Below are 24328 nucleotides of genomic sequence, written 5' to 3'. Positions count from 1 at the left end.
TGATCCATTCACTGTGATACCGGGATTCTCTAGGAAGTCGAGTGAATTGAAGAAAATAAACATCTCCCCATCTACCAGGACCTTAGCGACATCCCTCACCACCACTTGAAGTTGTGCAATCCCTTTTAGACCCACGTGCTTAACCTTCAACATTAACTTTCAACTCTGATGAAGCTTGGAAAGCTGAATGAAGTTCATAGGAAGTCACAAACAAACACCTCATGAAAGACCCAATGCAGAAAGACCCCTGGCTTCAATTTTCTGCAAAGCTTATGGGCAACCCTAAACTGCATCCACACAAACCATGACAGATGTGGATACTTGATGCACAAATGAAAAATTAAAAACTCTCTAGAGCGTGACTGTGGTCACACACAAAAGAGCATGGAACATATAATGACTCAACGCCCAACTCCCAAATATGAAGGAAGCATCACACTGGTACACTCCGTTACTCCTGATACAATTATCTGGCTTACCCACCTAAATGTAAAATTATAGTTGTTGCTGTACATCTACAACAGCCATACGAAGAAGAAGGACCTGCAGATCCTCACATCTAGGCAGTTGTACTGTAGAAAAGTATCTGGGAGTTAGTGTAGATCACAAATTGAATATGAGCCAACAATGTTATGCAATTGCAAAAAACCAAAAACAACCCTATCATCATTCTGGGGTGTATTAACAGAAGTATTGTATGTAAGACACGGAAGGTAATTGTTCTGCTCTGCTCGACATTGGTGAGGCCTTGGATGGAGTATTGTGTGTGGTTTTGGGTGCCAGATTTTAAAAAGAGATGTAGACAAATTGGAGACAGTCCAGAGGAGAGCAATATAAATAATAAAAGGGTTAAAAAACCCACCCTATAAAGCAACTTTAAAAAAATGGGCACGTTCAGTCTTGAGAGAAGACGACTCGGGGGGAGGACCGGATAAGTCTTCAAATATGTTAAAAGCTGTGTAACAGAGTCCTAGGTGGTTCCTCCCACGGGGGATAGGGAAACTTGACCATGCCTATTTAGCTATACTGGGTGGTCACAGCCTGAGCCCCACTTCCCCATCATTTGTAAAGGGGGTTCTGCCCTTTGTGGGCCTCCTTTAGTCTCTCTGGCTGGAGGATCCAAATGTAGCTCCCAAACCCCACATGCATTCAGAGATACCAAAAAGGTGGGAGGTGGCAAGTCTATAGTGCTGCCAACAATCCAGCTGCAGTGCAGCTGGTTTGGGGAAATCGCTCTGGCTGGGTTTTTGAGATAAGGCCAGCCTATCTGTCTTTCCCTGGGAGTCTCCTTGGGTACTCTCCTTGGGGTTGGGGTGACGGTTTCCTGCCTAGGAGTTCCCTCCACAGCTTCAGGAGTTGCTCCTGCATTCTGCTGCTTAGGGCAATCCTGCTCCTTCCCTTTCTGCTGACTGCAGCTGCCTCCCTTTTAAGGGTAGCCTCCCTATCATAAGGGTGGTGCCATAAGGGTGGGGCTGTCCCTGCCACACCCCTTCCTTGTCCTTGTGAGGCTTATCAACTCCATTGCAGGCTGTTATAAAGGGGACTGTGATCAATTGTTCTCCATGTCTAGATGGTTTAGGTAATTCTTGAGTACAAGTGCAGAGGACTGGACTAGATGACCTCTCAAGGTCCCTTCCAGTCCTAAAATTCTATGGCTATGTCTTCACTGATGGCAGCAAATTCGCCGCCGTCAGATTGATTTCTCTGGATCAACTGAGCGGTCAGCGAAGACCCGCTCAGTCGATCCAGAAATCGACATATTAAGACCACCTCCACAAGTAGCGTAGCGCTGCATCGACGGGAACGCGGTTCCCGTTGGCATAGTGCAGTGAAGACGGCACGCCGAAGAGAAGCAGAGAAGTCGATGGGAGTTATGCAAGTTTTTTGCATAGCTTGCGTAACTCCAGACGACTGCCGCTGAATCTTGGAGCTAAGTGAAGACAAGCCCTATGATTCCATGTCCACTGAAGGAAGGACAAGAAGTAAGGGACTTAAAGTGCAACAAGGGAGATTTGGGTTAGATATTAGGAAAAACTTTCTAACTGTTAGAGTAGTTAAGTACTGGAATAAATTACAAGGGAAGTTTAGAATCTCCATTATTACAGGTTTTTAAGAACAGGTGAGAAAAACATCTGTCAGGGATGGTCTAGGTTTACTTGGTCCTGTCCACCCCTCCATTTCTATGATTCTATGTGCTTAAAAAGTTTGCTGGTTTGGGGTTGATATTAAACTGGGAGATATGAACATGGTTAGGAACAGATAGATAATCCACAGGATTTTAATGAGATTGGAAATATAGGGGAAAAAGCACAATTCACCTTGGAAAAAGGAAAGATTCAGTAATACATTTGAGGAGAAAATGCTGACATACAGGATTACAATGAAAGAGACTAACTTAAAAAGCAATAATTATTTGTTAGGTGAATACTGATCATTATTACTTATTAGTTGTCAGGCACTGTATAAAGCACAAAGATTCTTACTCCAGAGACCTTTCAGTCTAAAAGGCAAACACCCATTTAACATAATAGGCACAAGGATTATATGTGTTTCAGCTGTGAGGTCCTGGCTATTGGGAGTTAGCTATAGAAAAGAAGATGTAAACTTCCTAAATGGAAATATAAGCAACCCTACCTTTGTCCAAAAAAATCTTTGGAGCTGTTGATTTGGGGACCGATTCTGCTATTCCCACTCTGCTGACTAATACATTATCCCATAAATTTTTCTACTGAAATCGGTATGTTTCGCTGAATGGATGTTCACATAAACTGATCAGCATAGGACCACATACTCAGGCATGTAATAATTATCTATGGTACTTATATAACCCCCATTACTGCACTATCTGAGGACATCACACTCTTTGATGTATTTATCCTTATATTATCTCCATTTTACAGAATGGGAATTATGGCACCAAGAGACAAAGTGACATTAAATGGGGTTACACAGGATGCTTGTAGTAAACTAGGGATTGAAGCAGGGTCTCCTGTGGAATAGATCAGTGCACTAATCACTGTACTATCCTTCCTCTAACTGAGACTTGAGTGCAACCCATATTATTTAAAATAACAGGCCAGTCCGGAACGGCACTGCTCTGGTTTTGCTGAAGTCACTGTAATGTGTTGGATGAATGGCCTAAAAAATGGATAGAGAACTGGCTAGAGCATAGGGCTCAACGAGTAGTGATTAATGGCTCCATGTCTAGCTGGCAGCCGGTCACAAACGGAGTGCTCCAGGGGTTGGTCCTGGGGCTGGTTTTGTTCAACATCTTCATTAATGATCTGGAGGATGGGGTAGATTGCACCCTCAGCAAGTTTGCAGATGACACTAAGCTAGGGGGAGTGGTAGATACCCTGGAAGGTAGGGATAGGATACAGAAGGACCTAAACAAACTGGAGGATTAGGCCAAAAGAAATCTGATGAGGTTCAACAAGGACAAGTGCAGAGTCCTGCACTTAGGACGGAAGAATCCCATGCACAGCTATAGACTGGGGACCGACGAGCTAGGCAGCAGTTCTGCAGAAAAGGACGTGGGGGTAACAGTGGATAAGAAACTGGATATGAGTCAGCAGTGTGCTCTGGTTGCCAAGAAGGCTAATAACATATTGGGCTGCATTAGTAGGAGCATTGCCAGCAGATCGTAGGGCGTGATTATTCCCCTCTATTTAGCATTGGTGAGGCCGCATTTGGAGTATTGTGTCCAGTTTTGGGCCCCCCCACAACAAAAAGGATGTGGAGAAGTTGGAAAGAGTCTAGCGGAGGGCAACAAAAATGATTAGGGGGCTGGAGCACAAGACTTACGAGGAGAGGCTGAAGGAACTAGGCTTGTTTAGCCTGCAGAAGAGAAGAATGAGGGGGGATTTGATAGCAGCCTTTAACTACCTGAAAGGGGGTTCCAGGGAGGATGGAACTAGGCTGTTCTCAGTGGTGGCAGATGACAGAACAAGGATCAACGGTCTCAAGTTGCAGTTGGGGAGGTTTAGGTTGGACATTAGGAAAAAGTTTTTCACTAGGAGGGTGATGAAGCACTGGAATGGGTTACCTAGGGAGGTGGTGGAGTCTCCATCTTTAGAGGTTTTTAAACTGCGGCTTGACAAAACCCTCGCTGGGATTATTTAGCTGAGGTTAGTCCTGTTTTGAGCAGGGGGTTGGACTAGATGACCTCCTGAGGTCCCTTCCAACTCTATGATTCTATGTAAGGGCTCGGATCAGAATTTAGGAAATTCTGTTTTCTGATCCACTGTGCCGCTCCATAAAATATACATTTTATATGCTTTCTGTGTATATTTTGTTAGTTATTAAGCACTTTTCTCAAAAAACCAAAACAAAACATTTTTTGAATAAATGCACAAAAAGGTGAGTATAATATGAATAGATCTTAAATTTAAAAAGTATTAAATAGGATTTAGATTTAAAATAGGTGTATTTTAAATAATTATTTATTAAGAACATGTTTATTAATACTTGACGCTACAATAGGTACAGAACATGGCTTATTGCATGCAGTAGTTCACAGTGCTCAATAAATGTATTTTTATAGATGCCATTTAAAGCCACTCCATTAGTCTAGTAGCAGATGCACACAGAGAATCCAAGTTCTGAACTCCTCCTTTATTCTCTGATCCTTCAATGAGCTGCACAAAGCGACACTCTCACATTGTGTGTGACAGCTGCCATCCTGGTTGACACTGGGGATCTCCAGAGCTAAAGGCCTGAGTCTTGACAGCTTGAGCTAAAGATCCAGTAGCAACAGACCCATATCACCCATCGATTGGAAACAGAGAGGATCACATAACACATACTCACCAGGGGCTTACTGGGTGGGTGCAAGGATGTGTCAGGGTGGAGCTCATTGCAGATCATGGCCTCTGATTGAAAAGGCTGGGCATGCTAGAACTATCATACAGTCATCGAAGATTAGGGTTGGAAGGGACTTCAAGAGGTCATCTAGTCCAACCCCTGTTCAAAGCAGGACCAATCCCAACTAAACAATCCCAGCCAGGGCTTTGTCAAGCAAGCTTTAAAAACCTCTAAAGATGGAGATTCCACCACCTCCCTAGGTAACCCATTCCAGTGCTTCACCTTAGTGAAAAAGTGTTTCCTAATGTCCAACCTAGACCTCCCCCATTGCAACTTGAGACCATTACTCCTTCTTCTGTCATCACCTACCACTGAGAACAGCCTAATTCCATCCTACCTGGAAGCCCCCCTTCAGGTAGTTGAAGGCTGCTATCAAATCCCCCCCTCACTTTTCTCTTCTGCAGACTAAACAAGCCTATGCTAAGCCCCTCAGGAGCCAAGCACTTTGGTGCTGTTGAGAGTTCCTCTGCCTGGTGCATGGATGAGAGCCACATCCAGCCTCTAAGATATTATATATGTATAGTCTTTCTGCTCTGTGTTTTGATTGCTTAAAAAAGACACTTCAACCTTGACCTTTTGGGTTAATAAGGCTACAGAGAGAGAGAATTATTATGGCAAGAAAGTTGATTATTGCATGCTGAGAATCAACAGAGTGTTGTGATAAGTGGCACAATATATAAAGCAGCCAATCCATCTATCATGCGTATGACAAAGAATATAAAGAGGTCCCAGAATGACATGACATGAATCTTTCTTGTATGTGAAATGAATGGGAGCTTGACTCCAACTAATATATCTGTCTTATAGGTAATCTTTAGTTCTTGCATGAGTGAAGTGGTACTTAGTCTTTCTGAGCCACTTCTTTTTGGTTCATTCTAGTGACTAGTGTGATATTCAAGGACGTTCTGTTGGGTGCTCTGTTGGGTGTAGTTTCACACTCCTGGGAAAGGTGAAGGATAAAAACTCTGTTAAAATATCAAATTAATTCTCAAGGCTGATACAAGATCTTCTATTCAATTCCAGTTGATTCTTCTCTAATTTGCCTACAACATTTCTTGAGGTCCTGACTCACCAACTAACAGTGAACATAGTGGTTTTTCCACCTGGAAAGACAACAAGATAAATATGATCAGACTGGATTTTTGCAGCAGTCAAACTGCTTCCACCAAATAGCAATAGTTAGAAATCTTCTATTTGTTAGCCATTTCATACCCACTATCATTACTTTTTCGGTTAATTAGGGCTGCTGAATTTTAAAGGTGAAATCCTGGCCCCATTGAAATCAATGGCAAAAATCCCTTTACTTTAAGGGGGCCAGGATTTCATTCAAGTCTCTAATGCCATGATATTCAGAGAATCACCCATGAAGATGTGAAAATGATTTATTGCTAGAATCTCTGGCAGTGATATATCTGCTGTTTCCCCAGAGCATTGCTATTTTTCCATTGAAACATGACACATTCTATAGTTCTTATAAGTAAATAAATACTACAGTAGTTCTGCAAATCTAGTGTATTGTAAAATTAAGCTTTGCCCAATTTTGTGGCAAACACAAATGATGCAGTTCTCAACAAAACATGCTCCCCAACGGGGAAGAATGTCCCTTTTTGAACTGTATCCCATCTCAAGGCAAGACGTCTCCAGATTATTTCCATGCTGCAAGTAGGAATTTCTGCCTTCTCCATAGGAATTGCAGATAAACTGTTCTGGGCAAGAACTGTCTTTTGCTATGTATTTGCATATTGCCTAGTACAATGGGGTCCCGATCCTTACTGAGGTTTCTGGGCACTTTGGTGATGATGCTAGTCACCTCCATTTCGAGGATGAAGTCGATGAAGTACTAATGTGTCTTCGTGTGACTCCATAGACCAATTCAAAGAACAACATTTACCGCACTGGCCATAGAGTCATTTGCCTAGTTGTATTGATTGAGCTGCCCATTGTTTCTAAGTCTGGAGCTGTGTTTCCAGCTGTTCAACACAACTCTTCTCAAAGTTGTAGACAACCACCCTTACAGTGTGGCTTCCTGCAAAATGATCAGTCACCAGTTGCTCAAAGATCAAGTCAGAATGTTTGTTTTACACAGATTTTATTTCAAGGTGTTTTGAAGAGTTTCATCTGCCCTCCACAGTTACAACTGCCGGAGCTTAATTCAGAATATAAGACTTGTTTTGATAAATGGGTCTCAGGCATATCAATTACACGGCCAGTCCATCTCAGCTGGGTGCAGATCGAATGAGCCTTGATGCCAACCGAACCAGCTTTCTCCAGGATTTCTGTGTTGGTAACCTGGTCCTGCCATTTGATGCCCAACAATTGTTGTAAGTATCAGAAATAAAAATTGTCAAGCTTTTAAATGTGCCATTGATTATAGGTCCATGTTTCACACCTGTTCTGAGGACAACAGCATAATAGACTTTGATTTTTGGCTGTCGACAGATTTTATGTTGCTTTCAGAGGTCGCCACATGCAGCCCTGGTTTTCTTAATTGAGCATTCATTTTATGATCAATTGTTGCTTTGTTGGTCAATATGCTGCCAAGATAAGTAAACTGATTGATGGCTTGGAGCATGGTACTTTCCAAGCATAATGACGGGTCTTGGTAAAGTTGTTGGGGAGTACATAATCTCAGTTTTTGTTTGGCTGATGGAGAAGCGAAAGTTACTGGCGACTGCAGCAAAGCAGTTTGTAATGTCCTGTGGTGCTGTTTCCGTGTGCCACCTAGGCACAATCATTGGCATAGAGCAGTTTTGGGATCAACACTTCTATCACTTCGGTGTTCACACATAGATGGAAAAGTCTGAAGAGCTTATCAGTGTGGAAGAGTATAAAGACGCCATTTAAAGAGTCACAAAGGGCTTCCTCCAATATTACAGCAAAAAATAGACCAAAAAGACTAGGGGCAAGGATACATCCTGGCTTCACCCTGTACATGGATGGAAATGTGTCTGTAGATAATCATCAGCGCTAACTCTTCCAGCCATGTCTTCATGTAATTGCCAAATGATGTTAATAAATTTGTCTAGACAGTCAGACTTCCAGAGAGCAGTGTGGTTGACCATGTCAGATGTCTTGGTTAGAGAAAAATGAGGTACAAAGGTTGGTGCTGCTTGCTACATTTTCCCTGTAATTGTAGGAAGATGAAAATCATGTCAACAGTGCTCCACTGAGCATAAAAGCCACACTGTGACTCAGATAGAATGTTGTTGATGATTTGGGTCAGGAATTGGTTCAGGAGGATCCGTGCAAGAATGTTGCTGGCCATAGAGAGTAAAGAAATAGCACAGTAATAGCCATGATACTGTGGTCTATAACTGCTTATAGACAATGACAATGTTAGCATCTTTCAGTTGTTGTGGTATGATTTTTTGAAACCAGACTTGTAAGAAAAATTCAAAATGCCTGTCAATGGAAAGATTTCCTCCATGTCTGAAAATTTCAGTGGGAATGGCATCAGGACTATGAGATTTGTTATTTTTCATTACTTGAACAACCTTCAACACCTGGGCTCAAGTGGGTTGATTGGCAAGTGCATTAAATGTGGGCAATTTGTGCACATTATCCAGTGACTCATCAGAAACAGTAGATAAGCGATAAACTAGTTCCCTAAAATGTTCATGCCACTGATGGTGGATGGCAGTGTGTTCTATGATGAGAGACTCACCAGCACTTGTTAGTGGTGTCAAGGCAGATTGGGTAGGGCTATACACAGCTTTAACTGCCTCATAGAAACCTTTTGAGTCATGTTTATCTGCAAGGGCCTATAGTTCATTCACTTTATGGTCAAACCACATACTTTGCATTTGGCAAAATTCGCATTGGAGCATTTTGCAAGCTGCCCTACACCTGGCCTTTTCTGACACAGAGAGAATGGGATAGCTAAGAGTGCTGCATGCGCTTGTCGCTTGACATCAAGGAGATTCGATATTTCAAGATCATTATCATTGAACCAGTCTGAATGATAGTGTTTCGTATACCCAACACAATCCATAATGGTATTATAGATTGTGTCACATAGGGATACCCATTCAGCAAGTACATTATCACTGGTCATTGGAAGAGTTTCTAAAACAGTAGTTAGCTGTGTTGAAAATTGTTTGGCAATTGCCATATCTTTCAGGCAGGAAATATTTACATGCTTAATTGCTTGGCTTTTACGCATTTTCAGCCAAATAAAGAGGCAAAGCCTTGACTGAACAAGTTGATGGTCAGTCCAACAATCAGCTCATCTAATATCCAAATGTGACCTGGTGTGTCAATGCAACAGTGCTCCCTCTGGCTAGGCAGAGCACTGCACCTGAGTCCACTCAATCTGGTGGGGCTGTCAGTCAATTCCTGGTGCCCGGGACTCTGAAAAACTCCTCTGTTCTAAAGTCCCTTAGGGGGTTCGTAGGGAAACCTAGGCCCACCCACTCCACTAGGTTTCAGATCAGGAATCTCTTAATCTAGACAAACTGAATCAGTGTTCGATGACTCCAGCCATGCCCTGAGCCCCTTCCTATCTGTCTCGGCTGGTCTGAATCTCCACTCCGAGGGTGCTGTCCCTGGGCAGCTTTCAGCAGCTTGCTGGCAGGAGTTCCCTTCTTCAGCCTTCATGTTCCTCTGGTAGCTGTCCCACCCCTCTGCTTCCTGGTCCTTTTATCTTCCCAGATGCTGTGAGGCTGCTAATCAGCACTGGTTGGCAGTGCCGGTATTAACTCCATGGTTGCTGGGCCAGCCTGGGGGTACATACACCCCAAGACACCTAGTTATGCACACATCTTGTAGGTCATGCTGTCAGAGCATCACATGGTCGATCAGATGCCAGTGATGTGAGGGAGGATTCAACCAGGTCATTCTGTATTTGTCCGGAAGTCGGAAGACAGTGTTGGCAATAATTAGAGGGTGCTCGACACATGTTGTCAGCAGAAATAGGCCATTGCTGTTCATCTTCCCAACGCCATGTTCGCCAAGTATGCCATGGCATGTGGAATCATCACGGCAAACAGGAGCATTAAATTCACCTAAAATAATCAACTTGTCTTCATGGGGAGTCAATCAGATCAGGTAATTTAGTATGGAGTAAAAATTGCTCCCTACCCTCATCAGAGTTAGACATTGTCAGCACATAAGCACTGATTAGTGAAGCGTAACATCCACCGCTCAGGGGCAGTTGGAGCTTGATCAGTCTGTTGTTTATACCAATGAGTATAAGACTCAAGCAAAAGACAAGATTCTTTCTGATTGCAAAGCTGACTTTACAATCGTGTGGCTCATTTTGTGGGCATCGTTTCAAGAAAAAAGGGTACCCAGCACTCTCCTCAATCGATTGCCCCTCTTCGGCAAGTTGCATCTTGCTCAGCACTGCAATGTCTATTCAATATCTTTCAAGCTCTCGAGCAACTGGAACAATCTGCCTGTCAGGATGATCAGTTTGCTTTGGGTGATCAAGGAATTGGGAACAACATTGCAAAAGGAAACTTTTCGAGGCTTGTTTGAATTTCGACTGCATGATGGGACACTTTCCAGCTGCTGTAAGCTGGTCAGGGCACTTTGAGATGATTACAACTCATTTCTTATCGTGAGTTGCTGTTCCAGTTGTGGTGAGAGATTATTTATTACCATCTGTGGTTAGAGATGATGGAATCATACAGGAATCTGAGGTCCATTTTGATTGTGTTGCTTTGCCTTCAACACCCTTATATTGACAATTTTATATTGTGAAGCAGATCCCTTGCTGTGACGGAGTCCCACAGGGACAGGGTTCTGGAACCACTCAGGGAGAAGCCAGTTAGGACTCTAGTGCTCGGAGTCTGCCGCCCCCCCCTCCCCCAGGTCTTCACACACCAGTGCAGCCGCCTCCTGAATCTGACCTCGGAGCGTTCAGCGCCCCTGCTCTGCCTGAGCTCAACACAGTGAGTCCCCCTGGATGGGACCCTGGGGAGCTCTTACATGCCCCCAAAAGGGCCATGCACCCCGCCTTGCAGTCAGAAGCAATTCACAGCCAGCGTGGAAGCCAGAAGGGTTTATTAGTTCTCAGGAGCACAGCGTAGCAAGACGTTGTTAGCGAATGAATCAAAAGTTACAGCAGCGACCACATTCTTAGGCTCTGCTCCCTTACGGGGGGACTGACTCTTCCAACCAATCCCCCCTAGACACACCCTCTTACCCCTTCCCAATCCTTTGTCTCTTTACCGGGCAAGGTGGCCACCCCGCCTTGTTTCAACCTGCCACGATCTGTTTCAACCTGTCACAGCTGGTTGACCCAAGGCAAAGGGGTCCTGGCTATTGTCTGCGTACATGTGACTGGGGAAGGCCCAGCCACCCTCTAGTGGTCTCTGCCATGATCACACACCCTGGTCCCATCACCAAAATACATGAGTAACACATAGGGGAAACTAAGACACATGCACAGCACTCAGAGAAAACCTTAAGAGCACCTCCACTTTGTCACACCCGCCTAATACCTGGGCTGAGTAGCTGAGCAAGAAGTTCTCTCTCACAGGTGTAGATCTCCTGGCCTAAGCCAACCCAGATCCTGGGACCCCAGCAGAACTGAGCTCGGTATTTCACAGGAAGTGCAGACTCCATGATTCCTGTCCCCCGCCACACATGCAGCAGAACCAATGCAGTTCTGACTCCAAGGGAGTCCAGGTGAATCTTTCCATGGTGAGTGAATATTTTGTGTTTGTGGTGAGACAGAACTGGTTTGAAGGCACAAGAATTGCCTGAGCTACGTCCTGCCAGTTCCTTTCTAATGTCTTAGGGCTTGTTTCTGCTCCCATCAAAGTCTATAGCAAAGATCCCATTGACCTCAGTGACGCAGGGTCAAGCCCTCAGCAAAATATGCAACTTAACTGCCTACTAAATTCTTACATTCACTCCAGTGTCCTCTCTTGCTGTTTGACAGGCCAGCCACCTGCCCTCAGTCTGCTGAGAGTGGGGCATAGAAAAGAATTGCTAAGTCAGACTAGTTCTCCCTTGTATCAAGCCTGGAAAATGTAAGTTATACAGGATTAGTGTCATGTCATGCTTGCTGCAGAAGAATACAGAAAATCCTGATGCACAGTAACTCACTAATTCGGGTGGAAATCATGAGGCAGTGATACATATTTATACTCTGAAGAGCAAGGGGGAGTCTTTCTTGCAAAACAGAAATGGGATTCTAAGGAATATCCCGTAAAATTACTTGTGATCATTTAAAACTTGAATTTTTAATGATGCTTTTTAACAGATGCACTCCCCAACGGGTGATAAAATCAAAATGTGCCCAAGTTGAAAAAAAAAAGAATAACATTCAAGTAACACAAACGACACTGCAAAGGTGCAGTTTTTATGAGACATGTCAGGGGAAATGCTTGAGGCCACTGTAGCAAGGGATAAATGTCTAGCAAAATCAGAATGCTTGTAACATGTAACTCTTTCACCTCTCTACTGTATTTCGCATGATGCCCACTCCACCTGAGTTCATTTTTGTTCTGACACCACAAAGGGGCCTGGTATAGGAAAAGCATGTTCCAGCTCTGTGGCATGTTCCTTCTACCATGGAACCCTACAAAAGCCTCTTGGCCTGAGTTCTTATAGCCTGTGAAAATGTAGGAGTAGTGCAGGGTCTGTGGTGGCAAGGGGCAAAGTCAAGCCACAGCTTCAATGCTCAGTTTGATCCCTTGCAGACTCTGTGGATATCCAAGCAAGACTTCATGTATCCTCTCCGTGGCTGCTGCTGCACTGTGTGGAAGGAGTAGCCAATGGCAGCATGTCTTCTAAAGAAGTATAGTCTTCAGGGGAAAGGGTGATTAATTCCCACATGTGGGGAACCAAGAGGCAGCTGCAGGCAGGTCCCACCAGGGCAGGAAAATAGAAAACAAAATGTGAGGCACCTGATTGCAGCAAAATGGTGAATTCTGCAGCAGAAATTCTCAATTCCATGGTATCCTGGAAAAAATGCCAAATCATGTGGCATGGAGCTGTGAGGTCCACATGTCTGTGACTGAGATGACTGGGGCAGTTCACACCTCACTGAGCTATTGTTTCAGGCTAATTACAGACTCAGGCAGGCAACACTGCATTGGCTTAGCCTAGTTTCACATTTTCAAGGTTGTCTGCAACCATATCAGCTAGAAATGTGTTTTGTTTAAATGAAAGTGGTGAGGGAGTGAATTCCCCAGCAAATTCTTCAGCTGCAGAATCACTAAATCCCTGGGCCCCTGCCTTTAAGCTCCAACCCCTGATGGAAATTTGCAAAGGAATCTCCATGTGTGGAATCTCATGCATGTCTCTGGACCCTCTCCATGCCTGCAATACCTTTCTCACAGGAAAGTATGATATAGGCCAGAATATGCTAAACATGGGGGCAGATCCTCAGCTGGTGTAGACTGCCACAGCTCCATGGAAGTGGAAGGAGCTAATATAATTGACACTATCTGAGGATCTATCACTGTGACGTTAATATTGTTTCAGTAGAAGATATGTTAATTGTACAATGAATAGGATCTTTTAAGGAGAGTATTTTATTCATTCTGAACAACTCAATCATTAGTTCGTTAGAATATAAACACTGTGCATTAGAAAAAGATGTAGGTGATTGTGTGTATCCCTGCACATGTTTACATAAATTATAAAACCAGAAAATTGAGGGCTTGATTGATTTAAATATGATTGTGCAAGAGACCCTTTTAAAAAAATCTACCTGATACATAAGTGCCTTCAAAATATGGACAGCAGATACTTAACACTGATTGAATTGTTTCCTACACAAAGGATATTTATGCTGGTAATAATATCACTGTGTACCTGAAAGTCTGGGTATTTTATGACTTGTCTATCTTTACTTATATCACTCAACCCATAAAAACTAGGTTTGCTCTTCTCTTTACAATGTTTGCTTGCTTTTTTTTCCTGCACAAAAATACACTAGTTTGGGAACTCTTTGTGTTTAAAGTACATACAAGAACTATTCCAATCAATATTTGACTTTTTTACAGTCATTAACATTTCATGTTTGTGGTTCTCATAGTCGCCAATTGTTTATATGTCAAATAAAGCATGTTTTGCCTGTCAGATACCTAAGTTGGGTTTGAATGGTATGTGTTACCAACTGGTACTGACTGCCTTAAACTTGAACAGTGACACGGGATAATTTTATTATATCTGGTGACACATCTACATTGTACTGGACAGTGTGTGTCTGTCTGTCATTTCTTAATTTAAAAACAGCATGATGAAAATATTGTGTCAATGAAAAAGGGCACATTTCAGCACATGAAGATATTCTAAGAGGTATTTTAACTAAGTGCTAATATACATAGCACAAAGAACAACTGACTTAGGCAAAGTCAAGGAGGATCTGTAGTTAGAATGCAGTAATTGTTCTTCCTTTGTATGAACATGTGAACTGAAGATTGACAACAAAATGAATTTCTGACAACATTAATTTAATGCATTTTTTCACTTTACAGTTATCTATAACTGTCACTGATCCACAGCTTTGAAACAGTCACTAGGAGGAACCCTTTCAGTATGTCAATCCCCCAAGGAGTCTCACGCCTCCTGCACAGGGTACACCATGCTACCTCACCTCCTCCTTAACTGAACCAGGAGCTCCTGCTTCACACAGTGAGATCTGTTCAGTGAACCCAACTGCGATAGACTCCTGGCAGGGATTTGTACACGCTTCAGGGACTAATGCACCTCACCAAGCATTTGCAGTGACACTCAAACAGCGTTGTCAAAACAATATTGTTTATTAGTCAGCTGGAACTCAGCATAGGAAGTCCTCCTAAGGTGAGCATAGAAAATAAAGAAAGGTAAAAGCATAGCTCAGATCCATTCTGGTTAGCCCAGGGGCCAGCCAAGCAGGAGTGGCCCCTGTTTTTCAAGCTTCATCTGTCTTTCAGTCTGATTTCCTTGGTCACTTCCAAGGTGAGAACGCAAACTCCTTCCAGCCGCCTGTTCTTGTCCCCCCTCCACCTTCCCAGTCCTTTGTTCTCAAGCTGGGATCTTTGCTCCACTTCCCAGCTGCAAGGGGGGGGGGGGGGGGGGAATCCATCTTCCTCTGTGTTGTTGATTGCTAAGTGTCAATGTCCTGGTGACTGGCTTTGCCATTGTCTTCATGGATTCCCCATTCATATGGGGTCAGCCTTGACCAGTCCTTTCCAATGACCTGTTCAGGCTCAGACAGCTAGGCAACATTCATAGCTATGTCTCTGATCCTGCCTTGAGAGCAAACTGTCCTCTTCACCCCCACTGAGTAGCCATTTGAAGTATAGGGGAACCTAAGGCACACACAGGATTCATAAAAAAATTACAGAAAATTCCCACTTCATCACAATAACATTTACCAGTATTTCACTCAATGTAAATGATTATGAAGGAGAGAAACGTTGGCTATGCTGTACTTGTTATCTTGAGAATCTTTTAAAACCAAGCTTTTTACAGTCAGAATAGTTCTCATAGTCTATTTAGCCACAATACTTTCAATTGACATTATTCTACTGAGCCTTGAATCTATGCGTAGCAAATCAGTATTGCAGAATTGATGTCATTTGCTCTGCTATAGTGATCAAAGTTTAGTGTTGCTTAGGCCAAACTTCATTTTCAAAACAGCGTTTAAGAATGTTATAAGAAAAATTAATATATTTATTTGGATAATTAATCTGCTGGAAAAATGATGGCACAAGTTGATAAAATCTTCATAAAAGATCCTGGTTATTTATAATTGTGTCAGCTTACTAGAACACAACCTATACATTGAAAACAGTGATTGATTATTTTCATTAAGGTATAAGAATTACCTGGTAGAATTACTTAGCAAATCCTGTTTGGAGCTAGCCAGATGGCCTGGGATTGATATGTATCACAATAAAATGCGATCAGAAGCCAAATTACAGTATGTGAAAGGTACTGTACAGTAGCCAGAGAAACATAATGGTCTCCCTATTAACATACAATAACGGACAACAAATGGAAATTACTCTTGGATACATCTACGTTATGTTTTGGTTCTCAGTGTTCCACTTTGCATTGCAGTAATAACAACAATAGGTTACTGGATGTTTTAATAATATTAGGCTTTCTAAGTGTGGTATGGTTCTTTTCAGGTTTACTTCAGATAAAGCAGGTTAATACCCAGCAGACTTAAGGCAGTCAAGCCTAGACTGCTCACTCACTACTTTATTTTCAGGTGTGTTCCTGATATTATCAGTAAACATACAGTTCTAACTTCACCTGCTCTTAATTCCTCTGAGTAAATGGAGCAAGAGGAAGTATTTGGATTGGATGAGAGATAACACTTGGGTAATATCCTCTTGCTCTTTTGTTGGTGCAGTCATTAATTTTCCATTTGCTAATAGGTAGTCTTGTTAACAATGCTGCAAAGACAAATCCTGTTAAAAAGTTGAATGTGAAAATAAAGAAGAGTTTAGAAAATATAAACCTTTCCCTACCCAAACAAATTATATGTCAACATCAGAAGCCTTATTCATGCTGTATCTACGTGCAGTGAATTCTGTGGTACATATGTGGAGTTATAACTATACTGGAATATGTTAAACATTTCTGATTTAGCTGTTTAATGTGTCTCCTTTAGGTGTTTGTTTGTGTGACACATCAAGGTGGTATTTTCAAAAGTTTTCAGCATTGGGTTAAATCTGCTCCCATTGAATGCAATGGTAAAACTCCTTTTGCATTTAATGGGAGGAGAGTTAGCATAGGGCTTTTGACAATCCTACCCACAGCCTTCGGATTGCATAGGTTTTAGAAAAAGTAAGCAGTCAGTTCAGTTTGTACAGTTTGCCATTGCATGAGTTTTGCTTCCCAGTTCAGGTTCCTTCAATATGGCAAGGACAAAATCAAAATGAAACCAGCAAGTTTTGTTGCATTCTGTGCATTGCATCTGGGTTTAGAAGATTTTGCAAAGCATTGTAGTTAGACCAGATGTCAGAAGGTTGGTTACTCAACCATGGAACTCAGTCTCAAAAGATTGGTCTTGTCCACAGATAGTAAAAAGTTGTTGGATTTCTATTTTCTGTAAATCCAGCTGTGAATATCATCTTCATTAGAGACCCAACCCTGTTTTCTATATGGGTTTTGTCATAAAATCACCAAGTACTCAAGTCAGTTCCAAACCACAGAAGTCAGCATAGATGCCCAGCAGGAGGGTCTAAACAACAGGAATAGACAGGAACTATATTATTAGTCATAATGGGATGAAATTAAGAAAGAGAAAATTTAAGATGAATATCAGGGACAGGTTTTTCACAGTGAGATCTATTAGGCAGCAGAACCGTCTTCCAAAGGAGGAAGCCCCATTGCTTGAGATGTTTAAGCAGATTAGACAAAGTACTAATAAATTTACTGTATGAACTATCTTGTACTGTACCCAAAGGCATGAACTATTGAACAATCAGTCTTTTTCATGCTCTTCAGCTCAGATACACTGGTTATATACTATCACACCATCCGATTTCACTGCAGGAAGTACCCCTGGACAAAACATTTCTAGGTATCATGTAGTAAAACAGCAAACCTCTCCTTTTATAGGCATGAATAAATCAGGTATTTGGCAGATAGCCATAAAGACAAAGGCAGGCCTGTCTAAATTATTTCTGCTTTTTAAAATAATTTTGAATATCTCTAAAGATCCGATATCAAATTGAGCTTAGGTCATAAGTGGAAATGGCTTAAAATTGGAAAAATGCATTTCAAACTTTTCACATTTAAGGTAGGGGGCAGGTCAGATCTGAACCCCCAGCTTTGCTGATCAGATTTGGATTGCGCTGTAAACTAATACAGATTTCACTCGCTGGTTCAAATCTAGTGGAAATTTCACTAGAAAAATTCTCAGAATTGGCACCATGAAATCAAACCAGCCTTCTAGCCCCAATTCAGCTTTAAACTTGAACTCAAAATGCTAGCCTGAAACCAAACGCAGAGTTGAATTCTTTGCGTTATCTCTGAGTTATCTCTGGTCAAAAGTGAGAAGGAGTTTTGTGATCTGATCAGCTCTGAATGGGCATCTGTCCATGTTTCAGATTCACACCCATGTTTCAACACAATTTGATATCAATATTCATGAGACTTGCCTCTAGCTATAGTGATTTCTAAATTCACTCAAATTAAAATGAAAAATTAAAGTGAAACATTAAAATGATATTAAAAAGTTAACTTTAAACTTGCCTACACTCACTGGACAGATTTTCCAAAGAGTTATGTCAGTGTTAAAAATGTCAAAAGGCAGCACATAGGCATTGAACCCCATATGTGTTTTAATATATTTTTCATTAGTTGACACCAAACAGATGTTCCAACAAACCTTAAAGCAGAAAGTCTAATCTCTGGGGTGGCCTAAGGATGTGGTCTGGTAGATTTAGCCTACCTTCAATTTGTTGACAATGAATTTTTCCATTTGTGACGGGTTCCCCGAGGTACAACCTGGAACTGTGGGACTACTGTGTCCCCTTAACTCTCCAACCTGGGCTGTCTCTGAAAATGCTGTGGTAGTCACAAGCTGCCAACCCCTCCCCAGTGGCTGTTATCACTCAGTCACCAACATACAGTGATACACCTAGGTTGCAAGAATGATTTATACGCCACTCATGAACTGCACATAGGAAGACACCAGCAAATCCCCCCAACCTTGCACCCCAGAAATGTACCGTCTTACACTGCTCAAGACCTTCTCTTGAACAATGTAAGCTTGTTTATTAGTTCACCCCTTCATCAAAGGTTAGTGGACATGCAGCAGCCTTTGTAATCCAAGTAGATTCCCCAAGGACTTCAGACAAACTCACTGGTAAGGATAAAACACTAAAATAATTTTTTTAACAACTGAAAGATAAATTTTAAGTGATTATAAGTGTTAGGCATAGAGGTTGAAGTTGGTTACTTAAGAAATAAAAATAAAATTGCAGTCTAAATTCTAAACTTTATTAGACTAAGCAAGATTTGAATCAAACTAATTTTCTCACTCCACTGGATGTTGCAGGCAGGTTACAGTTCTTAATGCACAGGCTGAATTTCCTTCTTAGCCTGGGACCAATCTCCCTAGTTCAAAGTCTTTCTCTTTCAGACGATCTTCCCAGTGTTGAGAGAGGTGAGGATAGAGGCCAGGAGCTGATGTCACCATCTCCAATTTATACCTTCTATGCATATGCCTGAAAAAATACTGTCTCAAACATGGATCACATGTTCTACGAGCCCTGCTGAGACACAGGGCCTCCACTGTCTCCCAGTGGGCCCTTCCTGAAGCACATAGAGTGGATTCTCCTAAATCTGCCATCAACACATAGATGGCTAGTCCTAATGTAAATCTGTCTTGGAGGGGTTAGGTGCTCCTTCGATGCCATTGAAGAGCTGGCTGTGCATGTCTCCCAGACTCGCAACATAGTTCAATAACAGCCACATAGCAAAATCTCATAACTCCATATACATACAATTCAACAGGATAGTCATGGTCAGCAGATTATAACTTTCCAAATGATACCTCATAAAGCATACTTAGTACAAAACATATCATAATCATATAACAGTGGTGAATATGGGGTTTCCAGCATGCTATTTTGAGGTACAGCATGCCACACCATTCATAACACCTAACAATAGATGACAATCATTCCAGCACTTAAAGAAGAAAACTTAACTATGGATTAAAATACTATCAATGAAATACTGTAGCTCTATATTGGTTTAATATAGTGCATAACATCCAAGATCCAATGCATAAAATAAACCTTAGTCTGTCTATCTCTTGCACTCAGCGTTTATGCATGTACAGCATCAAAATACAATAAAATCAGTAGTTTATGACTTTTGTACAGTGTAGGCAAAAATTTAATCATACAATGACAAATCAATAGAAATAAAGATTTTAGCCATGTAAGATGCTATCACAGCAATAAAACAAGCAGATATATCGTTCTTTCATATGCAATCTCATTCAAGTGCTCCCACACAGATACATGGGTGTACATTGCCATGTGTCTTGTAAAATCAGCTACTTATCTGAGATTTTAATTCATTTCTAAGATGAAAAGAGATTATCTTTAGGGTACTAGAATATTAGCTCACCATAGTATGGATACAATGTGTTAAATATTGCTTTTTAGTGTATTATTTTTACTTCAATGACTTGTAGCAAGAAACTACACAGAGTACCAAGACAAATAGGTAGAATTTGTATTTATATACAAAGAGATGTGGAACTAGGTTCTTACTAAAGATTAGTTTGGTTTATTATATATACAACTTATTAGACGGGTCTGAGACTAATCACATAGGATTATTGTGAACTTTTTTTTTGGTTTTGATTCAGCTGGCTTCACACTGTTTGGACCTGATTCTCATCTCTTATTGGTGTAAATCAGGAAGAAAACTGCATTTAAATCGATGGGGTTATATCAATGTAAAACCTGTGTAAATGAACTGAGAACTGGGCCCTTTGAGGTTTTCCACGAAGTTTAGGCTTTGAATGAACTCTGGATCATACAAACTCGCTCATAACCACTGTGTTTCACATTGGGTGTCCAAAGAATGAAATAACACAGGAATTGCCTAGTTTCAACCCAAAACCCAGGCTCAGGCTTACTCAGCACTGGCCAAATTTACATGAAACCTTTGCAAACCTTTTGAGAAACCTGGGATGAATGAGTTGTAATGAAACAGAAAAGTTGCATATGGTTTTGGGTTTGGTAACCAATGTTTAGCACACATCTGGGTTTTATTAATTCTAATGGGTGACATCATGAGGTCCTTACTAAGACAAATCCCATTGGATGGAAGTGTACCTGAATTAGGACCTCCAAATTTGGCCAAATTTCCCATCCCAAGTGTCCGATTAGTGCAAAATCCAGCAAAACTGAATGGCCTAGACAGATACCAGACCCAAAGAGGTCAGATCAAATATCGTCCACCTCACAGTGGCCACATAAGTCTGTCCTAATAGCATAGTAGTCAATTCCTCTGCCCCACTCAGGCATGGAAGTACAATGTTTGAAGTCCCTGTTTATGAGCAATAGTTCCTCACATCAGCACATAGTGTATGATCAACAGTAAGTTTGGGAAAATGGAGCTGCAATAAGTTCAATAGTTTCCATAGAAAAGAGAGGGGACTTAGGAATTTAGGGAGGAAATTTGCATCAGCGCCTGACTCTCAACCTTCAAGGGTTTTTACCCTCTTAAGGACATTAGGGCTGAGGATATGGCCCATTATTAGCAGTATCTGTATTAATGAGCACGGTTGGTCTCTCTCTCTCTCTCTCTCTCACACACACACACACACACACACACACAACACGCACTGAGCACATTTGAATCTATCCTGTCATTGCCCTCAAGGTAACTTATTCTTCTCTCAAACCTGCTTTCAGTGTTGAATGACTTGAACAAATAGAAGCTCAGGCTAGTCCTGTCCTGCCTTTTTCTTGTGTAGGAGAAGCCCAGCTAATTTGTGGAACAATTTCAACATTTTCTCATATGATTCACATCTACATATCTTTGGCCCAGCAGGGCATTTCTGCATGTATAAAATTAGCATGCAAGGTAGGAGTTAGTCATGCTTTTTTTCCTTAATAAAAAAGAAAAGTAGAATGGCCTGAAGATTTATTGATACTTGCCTTGATTACACAATACACTCCAGCTGGTTTGATTTCTCTTTCCACATTTACATTAGGTCTTTTGAGTCAACAGAATAACTAATCATTTGTTTTGTACAGACGTCATCAGTGATGAGGATCTCATGTGATATCTCTTTTCACAAAGGGAGCGAGGGGTGGATTAGTCCTAATGGTTAGGCATTTTAAGAAATTTCTTCTTCTTTGATGATCTACCTAGAAAGACTAAAAGACAATGCAAAAGGAGGGATTCCTCTAAAGTTAATATAGTTAATATAGTCATGTCATTCAGGGACTGATCCCAAAAAATTGAAGGGACTTGAGGGCACCCAGAACTTCACCAGAAACACTTAAGTTTGGGCCTGTCCACAGCACGTTCATTTCAAGAGACTAATATTATTTGTAATAGGAACAGAAGTGCCTGGAGGACTCTGCTGAGATTGGGGCCCCGTTATGCTAATCACTGTACAAATATAAAGCAATAGGCAGTCTCTGCCTTGAAGAGCTCACAGTCTAAATAGACAAAACAAACAAAAGAGTAGAGGAGGTGAAGTAACTGGCTCAAGGTTTCACTGCAGGACTGTGGCAGAGCACAGTTGGTCTCTCTCGCTCTCTCACACACATGCACACACACAGCACATTTGAATCTATCCTGTCATTGCCCTCAGGGTAACTTATAGTCCTCTCAAATCTGTGGCAGAGCCAAGGACAGAAACCAAGTGTCCTGAATCCCAATCCACTGCCCTATCCATCAGCACCCTGTCTCTCTAGAGAGCAGAATCCAATTTACAGACTGTGTGTTGTATTTATGAAGTAAACACTTTACACATCACTGAAATGCATCCACCTCTGGATGGAATGTGGCATCTTATGCACACTGAGCACCAAAGCACAATGGTTTAGACTGAGAAGTGAAGGATGTTTTATCCAATTGACATTTAAAAGGCATTCCTTCTTCACAAGTAATAATCTAAATTAAAAATAATAATCCTATTTTAGGTTGGCTTGTGTCTGAAGAAAAATGCAGTACTCAGCTTTCCCAACCAAGAGGATTATTCAAGTAGATTTGGAGGTGTGTGGGTAAATTATTCAGTCTTATACCTGTCTGAAAACAACCATGGCAGAGGTTTCCAAACGCAGTAAATGAAGTGTGAGTCTCATTTCCATATTACAAGCATCCACCTTAGAACCAATTCTCCCATTTGCATCAAAAGGGAAGAGATTAGCAGTGGCAGGAACCATTTGGCCTTAGAGTTGGCTGGTAAACAGCTCTTGTTACTGGAGGCAGACATGCCACAGGGAAGTGTCTAATCTGAGGGTGAAATCCTGACCCCATTGAAGTCAATAGGAGTGTTGACATTGACTTCAATGGGACTAAGATTTCACCCTGTTTCCACCCAATATCTCTTTCACTGTGAGGGGCTGGTGCCAAGAGGAGTATTAGTAAACAGATTATACTAGTGTGGGCGTTGGGTTTTTAAAAATTCTGTGCATTTGAGGATAATTAATTTATATGGATGAGTGATATAATGTTGTTTCTTGATTTATGTTTAATATCACTGGTACAAATTTTGACCTGAGAGTTGTTGGTACAGACCTCACTGAAGCAAGTAGAAGTTGTGCATATGGATCTAAGGTCAAAATTGGGTCCCGGGGTTATTTTTTCACTTAGGGTCAAATTCTGTTCTTAGTTACACACATACAGTTCTTACTGACTTAACTAGGAATGACAGCCATGTGACAGAGAGCAGAGTTTAGCTCTCAGATGATGTGAAGATCATCTGGAGTGCTATACATAATGTTATATCACACAGCAATCAGGTTTCACTGCTGGGTTGTCAACAGTGGAAGATGTCCTTACCCTCTGGCTTCTGGGTGAGCTGTATTGAGAATTTAACCTCCCTTTTCATGTGGCATATATCGACATCAAAGTGACTTTTTGAGTCAGTTGACAGGTCAGTATTTTAGTTTGCACTGAAAGGGGTTGGCATCACAGATTTGTTGTGCTATAACTGATGCAACCTTTATACTGGTATCGGTGGTAGAGCATATGTTGGTTCACGCCTTTCTCCATATTCCGACACAACCTCAGGTATGTACAGGTATGTATTCTCACCCCGGAACTATTCTGTCAAATTAGATACTAGGACTTGCAGCTGCACAAATCAGAATCAAGGTTGGCCAAGAAGCGTTCTTTGACCAAGACTTTGCCAACAATGCTGCCTTACTCGTGGAGAAACCAAAGAATCAATCCTGCCCTTCAAGGTTTACAAGATACCTCCTGAACTCTGGGGTTGAACATCTCTTGGAAGAAGACCAAGCTATATAACCCCAGAGCTGAGCCACCAGAACCCCTGGTACAGGTGGGGTCAAGCACTGTGTAGAGCACTGATGAGTACATCTACCTATATTGCAAGCAGAGTTTAAATGGCCAAAGCAAACCAGAAGTTCTCCAATGATTAGATCTTGCCGCCTCTTGCATGAAGTCCATGTCTTGCATGTGGATGAAAAACATATTTGCACTGAAGACAAAGTTCAAGATCTATCAAATCTGTATACTACCTGTACTGCTATATGAGTAAGAAACCTGGATCTCTTACAGGAAGAGTTGGAGTGGCTAGAAGTATTCCATATATACGATGTCAGTGCCAAATATTGAGTATAAAGTGGTTCGACTTTGTGTGAAATGCCATAATCCTGCAGAGATATGGGCGTCCTCCAATCACTCACTACATTAAAAAATGGCATTGCATGCTCTTTATCCATGTCACCAGGATGGACAAAAACACCTCAGAACACTGTGTTCTCAGACTCTCCATTCTCACGCAAAGGGGTTCGTGCCCTGATCCTTTACCCGTTAACCCATTACCGGTGCCCCA

The 24328-nt window shown here is 41.7% G+C and overlaps 1 long non-coding RNA gene across 2 annotated transcripts in view; it reads left to right on the top strand.

Annotated features, from left to right (window-relative positions):
• Window positions 1-24328, top strand: part of LOC137141416 (uncharacterized) — a 129356-nt gene that overhangs the window by 91548 nt on the left and 13480 nt on the right. For both annotated transcript variants that reach the window (XR_010916627.1, XR_010916624.1), the window contains exon 4: window positions 6995-7184. This is a non-coding gene — a long non-coding RNA (uncharacterized lncRNA). The remainder of the gene's footprint in view (window positions 1-6994; window positions 7185-24328) is intronic.

Source organism: Emydura macquarii, unplaced genomic scaffold, assembly GCF_026122565.2.
Source record: "Emydura macquarii macquarii isolate MOO-44397 ecotype Brisbane River unplaced genomic scaffold, CSIRO-AGI_Emac_v2 contig_369, whole genome shotgun sequence".
Taxonomy (NCBI): Eukaryota; Metazoa; Chordata; order Testudines; family Chelidae; genus Emydura; species Emydura macquarii.
This window is presented reverse-complemented; position numbering and strand designations above follow the sequence as displayed.